Raw genomic sequence first — 9,163 nt, forward strand, 5'->3', positions numbered from 1 at the left:
TTTGGAATACCAAGAAACATCGGTGAAGGAGAGCTTCAATGCGCAGGTGTGGGGTGATCCGTCACTGGCGGAGGCAAAAGCAAAGGCGCTGGGTGGGGACAAGTTGTGGAAGCTGAAAGTTGTCCTGACCGAAGATGTTACCAGACACTACCCTGGGAAAACAATGGAGTGGTTACTTCAAAATGATATTGGTATGCACTAATGCAGTATTATTAATTATTGATTAAAATGCATTTTTCTTAAAGAAACGTGATATTATTTAAGAAATAATTATTTTACGTTATAGTTTGTTGTCGAATAACCCTCGGCCGGAAGTTTAGATGCGTAGGGATTAAATCACGATTAAAATTGACTGTTACAGGACATCTCGCGTACATGGTGGCAGAGTATATGGTCAATCCGGAGGGAGGCAGAGTGAAGAATACGCCTCTGCAACTCTGGCAGAAACAAGTCATGAAAGACCTAGCAGAGCACTACAAACAGATAATGGTTCAAGTCCACAAGAAAATGATAAACTTACAGGTCAGTTTAATTTAATTAGTATTGAATTTAAAAAAGAATGTCACATTAAAATAAGTGTTACTTAAAGGTCGGGCTAATGAGATTTTTACTGCAGCAAAAAAGTGTGTGATGTGCAAATGTACAATGTGTTAATTAATGTACATGAAGTAATAAGAACAAAAAGTAAATGAAAAATTGTTGCACATGTATGAAAATCTATTTCAGACTCTGTGCGTCCGCCCAGACTGCCCCTGCTGTGACACCCTCAGCGACTCCCTCTGCCACATCTGCCATAGAGGACTTTGATGACGATGAGGATGCTCTTGTCCTCGCTGCAGCTGGTAAGATATTTAGGAAAATAGTAAACAAAGAAAATACTTTAATTTACAACTTATACCTTTATATTACTGTATTTAAGGTAGCGCACCCCTAATGATTTCCCGCGAGTTATTTTACGATCATTGCCGATCTTCAATGATCGGTTATTTCCGAGAGATGCATTTGATTTTTTTCAAACTTCGAATTTAGATATATGTTTACGTAATTCCTTTAGAATTCATTTTTTTTCACAATCAATATTGACTTTGATCCAAATATCATGAAAATACGATTTCGCGATTTCTTCAAAGATCGAAGAGCCTTTTTACCTGTTTAGTTATGGATATCTAATTTAAGATTGCTCTAATGTGAATTTGTCGTGGCCGAGTGTTTAAGGCGATGAACTAGTAATATTTTGGGATCTTCCCGCGCAGGTTCAAATCCTGCCGACATCGCATATTTTTTGCGACGCGTTTTATTTTTTTCTAACGTTATATGATTTAATATAGCATATAAGCTATGCTAATTGTTAAATATGTTGAAATTGTTATGCACATCCTTAAATTTTTAAAATTAAAACAACGTTATGGCTAAATTGGGTGATTTACTGCTGAAAATACGAATGATGCATGTTGCATTTTTATTTTTATTTAAAAAAGTAAACGATAAATCTGTCTAGTTCTTGGTATTTTTGCTGTATATAGTGTTTCTATAAAAACTAAGTTTAACATTTAACTTAAATGATACTATTTTGAATGTTATGACACTTTGTTTTTAACCGACTCAATTTTCACTTGGCTGAAATTACTTACATTTTATGGCGCTCTTCCATAGATAAAAATTTGTTAAAAAATAAATGTATGTAAGAGAATACTTATTTCATATTGTTTAAACTTTAAACATCTTTACTGCATCTGTTCACACCAACTGCATGCCCATATTTGGAAATTTGAATGAATTATGAGACTTTTATATACCCCAGGGGTGAAAATAAACTGGACAAAAGCCGAGCGTGGGGTTGGTTTTGAAAAAATCGGTATATTTTTTTTTAAAGCATGGAAAGCCTACCTACAAATTTGCATGTAGTTCAGTGAAATGATGCTGATTAAGAAAATATTTAATTAGCTTATATTTGGATATGTGCCCATTAGGGGTGCGCTACCTTAATTAACAAAATATTGCATTCATGAGCATGTAATGATAATATTATAGGCAAATACTTCTGTACATGAAGTATAAAGACCACAAATGCATGAGAATTTAGTGAGTTATGTAATGACACTTCCAACACATAATGTTTACCTGCAGGTAATAATGTATTATTTTACTCTTTCTCCTTGCAGAAAATTTTATTCAGAAGTCTGAGTTGTCAGTGAATACAACACTGACATCTGTGGGGAAGCTGGCATCACACCCCTGTGACCTGCCGTCCCGTTCGTCAACTCCGTCATTTAATGTTGTGTATGAGGGCTGGCAGAAGTAATGGGAACAGGCTTCCTCACATGGAAATATCACCCCCAACCTAAGATAGCTGCGAGAAAAATTGTGCATGGCCTATTCAATCCATTTCAGCAACACAAGACAACAGATGGGTCTTTGGTTGAGAGGAAAACGTTCAAGGAAGTTATCATGTGGTTTAACCCGCCACCAATCCCCACCACCATGATGGGATCGATACCCCACATGAACTCTTTCTTTACCACTCCCGTCTTCTTCTGGCGACCAGTGGGGGTGATGCACGCTAAGATTCGCTGCCCAAACAAAAATTGCCCTGCACCGCCTGATGCTTTCCTCAGCAGAAGTGGCAATAGCAGTACCGCACACCAGGTATGCAGTGAGCATCATTATTACACGCTCCTAACAGAACGCCTACTGTGTAGCCACTGCAAGGCACTACGTTTGCGACAGAAAACTGCAAAACAGCAGGTCTCAGATGAGGAAGAGGAGCCCCAGTACATTTGGCAGGGGTTCAGACCGGTTATTCTTCAGAGTCTGTCGCCAGCTGTAAAGAACATGTTCCTTGCCATCATCTGCGGCAAACGTGCTATTGACAAATCTGTGGTGACCCTGCTGGATGACAGGCTGAATGCAATATCCATGACAAAGGTGCTTCGCCTCCTGAAACGGCAACACGACAAGTGGTACACCGATATAAGAGACCTAAACCAGACCTTTCTGTTTGAGGCCTACACAGCCAAGGCAACCTCACAGTCTGGTCAGTCAGGGATATTGCAGTTTGTCAATCCAGCTGGGTCATACACACCTCCAATTGCACAGCCGCTGCTGCCAGATGAACGTGTCTTTCGCAGAGCTCACCTAATCCAAGCAATGGAGCGTATGCAAGATTACAGGGCAGATATTCTAAGCACAACAGGCGAAATCCTGTGCATTGACGGCTCTAAGCAAGTTAATACTTGAAAATATAGTTTTTTAATTGACTGTTACCCGTTTAATAGAATATTTTTCATGATTATATTAGAAATATTGTGTTGGTTACATCTAATTTTTAAAAAAAGGTAGATCCTACCAGCTTTTCATATATGTAATAAATAATATTTACAGATACTGAAGAATTTATATGGGGCGGGTCAAGACACAATGCAGTTTGTTACGAGTTTTGTCAATGAACGGGTTCAGTTCCTCACGACTGTCGTTGTAGCGTCCGAGTCTGAGGGATGTTACTAGCGAATGGCGCGTGGACTGGTGTCAAGATTCAAGCGGGCGCATGCACCAGCTCCTAAGATCCCATATACCGACAATAACTGCTGTCGGTAAGTATAACATAACCTGTTCACAAGCTGCATTATAGAATTATAGCATTTTATGTTTGTCTGTCTTTTAGTGTCTGCAAGACAAAATGGGTATAAACACTTATTTACTCATGAGTCTAACATGCACATAGAAATGATGACATTCAGAGAAATGTATCTCTTCCGTATGTTTCTATGTTCATTATTTTTTTCAGCGAAGGTACTCCCTGCTTTTACGAGGTCTTGTTCAAAGACTGGGTGGAAGACGGCATGGTGGTCAGACTGGATATCCGGCACTGGCTACACCGCTGGGATGCAGTCATCAATAAACAGACCCACGCCAAATATGCAGACTTCATGAGCGCTATGGCCGGGGCAGTCCTTGCATACAACAGGTAGAATTGCTTTGATTTTATTTCATTATCAAATCCTACATCACAATAATTTGTATGGTACAAGAACACTACTCTATTTCATATTATATAATAAATGTATGTGATCACTCTTCTCTTAGTTATGCTGACAAAATTGTAACTAATTTAAATCTCAATATATGTTAAACATTACAGAGATGACATGATGAAGCTAGTGGCAGCTGTCAGGAAGGGAGACGAGCGCTTGTATCAGAGCTACAACGATGCACAGATGCTTGCATTCTGTAAGCCATACCAAATACAGTCGTATGTTCGACAACAACCAGGAGTATTGAGGTACTTAAATGTCATTTTGTTAAAATATTCCTAATCATTCTAGCAAGAATTTATTGTAATAAAATCATAATAATTACTTTAAACAGGACAAACAAGTGTTAAAATCCATAAAGTCATATGTTGAATAGTAGAATAAAATTGCATTAATTTATTTGATTGAAGGAGATGTACGAGACCATAGACTACATAATCAATGAGTTCAAGGGACCCGCCGGCCTGGGCATTGACCAGATTCCACTCTTCAAAACTGACGTTGCTGTGAACAGCCACTGGATGTTTGCCAGCAAGCACCTCAGTTGTATGCAGGTACGTAGCTGTCAGCAGTGATCACTTAATCTTGCCATCAATTTGCTGTAAAAACATTTGGTTAATATCTCTGTGATCACTTCAGTATAACAGAGGTGTAACATATGATACTATTAAAATATATGTAATCATGTTATCATACTGTAAAACTCACTAATGTCTTCATGTTTTTCAGGATCCCCCGGGTGTGGAGCTCTATGTTGCGACTACGAAGGTGAACATAAATGGCATAGAGTTATTCAAGTACAAATGCCGTCGAGGGAGCAATGTACTAGAAGGCCTCCACTCCCACATGGTCAACGCGATACGTCAATGCGCTGTGGCATCGTGCCTTTTCAGGTATGTTTCACAACGGTTACATCGAATGAGTATAATGCTAGGCTAAATGCAAAGGATGTGTCTTAAATTCTGCTGAATTATGCTGTCTATTTTGTAGATGCTATTTTATTGCATGTTACCAATATTTTTGCTTGGGCATATGATTATGATGAATGCAAAATATACCTGTGTTATTTTTTTTTAGATATTCATAGGGTTAATTATAGTATTATTTCAGGTGTACCTTATATCCTTCGCTGTTCAGTGGAACAACCGAATGGAGTCCCAGAGCATTGCTGGTGGCAAAGGACGGAGGACAACATGCTCTGACCCGAGATAGATACAGAGCCTCAACAAGCAAGCGGAGGCCCTGTTTGAGCCCAACTTTATGCCTTTGCCAAAAGAGTATGACGACCCAGCAGAGGAAGAGCTGTTGGGCGTTGAATACCATATGTATCAGTCCACCCGCTTCAGATCCAAAGAGTACTACGCTAAAGAAGGTGAGCTCCCCTTGCATAAGTCTTGAAATAATGTGGTCAGAGATAAAGGCAACTTGTGCTTAACATTCTTATTCCATTTGGCACTATCAGTGACTTTAAATGTTTTCCACCACAAAGTGGTATACATAGATACGTATTGTTTTGGTCATGTTTGTCTGTCTGTTTATCTGTCCGTCGCAATATTGTAATATTATAATATAATACATGCTTCGTAACTGATGTTCCTCATAATTATGATAACTTTCACTATTCAAATACAGGGTTATTTATTCAGGGTTATTTATTCAGTGTTATTTTATATTTTCAGCTAGGAAGGAACAGGAGGCCGAGGTCACAGACGATGAGGATGTGGATGAAGGAGTTGGGGAGGATGAGGAGGAGGTTCAGCACACAGAGGACCCTGTCGACATTGTCAGTCCTACCTACACTGTTATGACAGCAACCCCTGATGGCATCGAAGATCAAAGTCCGGACATGCAAGATGTGCTGTCAGAGAGCCATCTCCATCTCCCTGGCTTCGAGGAAGTTGTTGCATTTGCAGTTTCACTGGTAAAGTTGGTAGACAACACCGACCAACATGTTGTCCCTCCTGAGCTGAGACAACCCATTTTGAAGGCAGCATGAAACCTTCACAAACATGACAAAACAACAAGGTCTTTCGTGAAGAAATATGAAAGCAGGTCGGGTTATACGCTATTCGGACGGTGTCTGGGCCCCGAATCTGCAGTCAAGTGCCGCAAAGAAGACCCGGTTCACAACACGGTACGCTTCTGCAGCAAGGTTAACTGAGGACTCGCGGCTCCTCTACCTGCTTATCAAGATTTTAAAGAACCGCCCTCCAGCAAGTGTGCAGTCACCTTCCAAGAACCGCCCTCCGGCAAGTGTGCAGTCACCTTCCAAACAAGGGATCACCATCAAGTCTCTTTACAAGAAGTTCCTTGACAGGGTGTTGGATGATCCCATTCTCTCCACACTTGACCTTCCACTCCCAAATATTAACAATAAATCAGTTTCGACCTTCCTTAGGAATGAGGAAAAGAAGGCCAACTACAGAGCAACTTCCAGACCAAAGGTCAAGCCCCACAAGCAAGTTTTGTCAGACGTGCCTCTTCCCGAAGCCAGCCAGCTCCCATCAAAGAGAACAGCTACTTGGGAAGAAGTCCAGTACACAACTATTGCCCACGTGTCTGGCAGGCGGCAATCAGAGAAGCGACGGTTGGACTTTGTGGCCTCAACCTCAGGTGAAAATACATCGACACCAACATCCGCTTCGGGAGCAACACCAGTACCTGTCAAGCTTCGACCGATTCAACCCACAGATAGGGCACCCATTTTACTGGTTGTGCCGGCCCAGCCACAAGGGCAAACAGTGAGTATAAATCAAAGGCTGGGCCAGGTGTTCATCCAGCAGACACCAGCAGCAGCACAAACTGCAACACGCCCTGTGGCAAGTGGAAAAACTGGAAAACCTTGCGGTACTTGAAGTGTGCCCAGGTGTGGTTGCATGAAGAAACGCTATACGCCATCAACGGAACTGGTTGCGAACAGTACGCAAAAATTGTTCACATACTGTCCAACTACAAAGAAGTCAACCACACCAGGATTTAATACCAACACTTATGAAAGCTTTGAACATTTCAAACAAATTATTGACCATTTTTTCTGGGATTGTCTTTAAAATAATAATGATAATACTGCTTAAACAGTTCCGGATCATTAATTTCGTGATTTCCTGTTGAAACTTTGTATTTTATTAAATGGTGTGATTTCCATTCAGTGTAAAAACATACTTTCAAATTTTCTACTTTACATCTGTGTTTATATTGACAGATTTTTTGCTCAAATGATCTCTACTGTATTGTTATGTCAGTATTTGTCCCAGTCATCAATGCATTTTATTGCATAATATGTTCTTTTTATGACATGTACTAGTCAATGTCACTATGCAGTTTAATCATTTTTTTTAATATTATTATTATGACATGTACTAGTCAATGGTTTTGATATGCATTCTCTTGCATAATACTATGATTTGCCATACACAGTGGCACAGAAAGCGTTGGGATAAATGATATTTCTACTTTTCTGACTCATGTAGAACACTCGTTACACGGACGAAATCGTGCGTAATTTTCTTGTTCTAAGAATCGGTTGGTAAATACAGGCCCGTAAGTATGAAAAGTTTCGCACCCATTGCTTTTACGCGGACGCCATTTTGAAAATGGTCCCAAAAACCACGCGGCAATGTTATGAAAGCCGTGCCCATGAGAACTTAGTGGTGTGTAGTGAAAAGAGGGGATATCGACGCACACGAGGAAACCGGATAATGAGACTGTTCAATTCGTGTTGGTGCCATGGTGTAAGCATACTTACCTGGTACAGAGAATACCGTGAACGTGTTTTTTGTATCGGGGTCTATCGATTAAATCGAGAGATAGAAGTTTTTTTAATCATGTCGTCAAAAAATTGGAGTGCGTTAGATGAGGTCTCCGTTGATAAAGAGATGTCCGAAAGGACTATCAGGATCCAGGGACCCAGGGGAGCGTCGATGGTTCAGGTTGTCGGTCTTCTTCAAGAACTTGGGATTGCAAGCGAAGACGTTGACGCCCTTGCCACCGGTCCGCCTGGGAGCAACGCGTACGATGTAGTCTTTAAGGAAAAAGATAAGTGCGATAGTTTCCTTAAGTATTTTAATAAAGGGGCTCGCCAGTACAAGGATTTCGATTACGAATTCTCTATGTTCGTGCGCCAAATTGTAACATTGAAAGTTTATTGGTTACCAGTTTGCACCAGACCGATGGTAATACATGACATTTTTTCAAAGTTTGGAAAAGTGGTGTCAATCGGGAATGACACTCTTCAAATAGGGGACTTCGAAACGTTGTTAGGGGTCCGTCTTTTTACCTTGAAGGTGTCGGTATCTGAGAAGGCCGCGATACCGCACATTGTTGCTTTTGATTGTGGAGCAAAGGCCCAAGTGACGATGCAGGGACGTCCCCCCTTGTGCCTGAGGTGCTTGGAGCTCGGGAACGTTAGAGGGGCATGTCCCTGCCAAAAGTTCAGCTGACGTGACCCCGTCGCAGGACACTGAGTGAGACCTGGCTACAAGGGAAGTGGCACCAGGCGGCTCACTAGAGCCCATTTCCGAGGCACAATGGCAACAGGTGAAGACAGGTCGGTCAGAGAAGGTCACTCAGAAGGCCACACCTACCACAAATGAGTCCAAGAAGGCCAAGACTACTCAGCAGGAACCAGCAGCGAGTAAAGGCACCGAAGGGTCTACGATGTCAGTGGAAGCCTCGACCGAGGCTGTCAAAATTTCTGCCCAATGTGAGACTATTACGCATACAGTTGATGCCACGGATAGCGGTGCCCATCATGGGATGGACACCGATATCCAGGACATTACAAGGACCCTTGATGATGATGAGGATTTCACACCTATGCACAAAAATAAGCCCGGAAGTGGACCAGTCTCCCCTCCCGAGGACCCATTTGATGGCATGTTCACGCAGGACTCGGTAAAGGACGGGCTTCTGGCCTCACAGTCGCCCCATCATAATGCCATAGTTTAAATAGAAAATGACAAACAGAACTGTATAATGGACTTTGACCTTTGCCTAATTCCCAAATCACCCATTATATGGGGTCCATATTTATCTTTATATATTATGTTCATATTAAAACTTTGTAATTATGGGCATTATATAGATACAAACATAGTTAAATGTATAAATAAGTATTGCACTTTGTTAATTAT

The 9,163-nt window shown here is 41.1% G+C and overlaps 1 pseudogene; it reads left to right on the forward strand.

Annotated features, from left to right (window-relative positions):
* Nucleotides 1–317: 317 nt before the first annotated feature.
* Nucleotides 318–7,032, forward strand: LOC127834487 (uncharacterized; annotated as a pseudogene).
* Nucleotides 7,033–9,163: the final 2,131 nt, after the last annotated feature.

The sequence above is a fragment of the Dreissena polymorpha genome, chromosome 6, assembly GCF_020536995.1.
Source record: "Dreissena polymorpha isolate Duluth1 chromosome 6, UMN_Dpol_1.0, whole genome shotgun sequence".
Taxonomy (NCBI): domain Eukaryota; kingdom Metazoa; phylum Mollusca; class Bivalvia; order Myida; family Dreissenidae; genus Dreissena; species Dreissena polymorpha.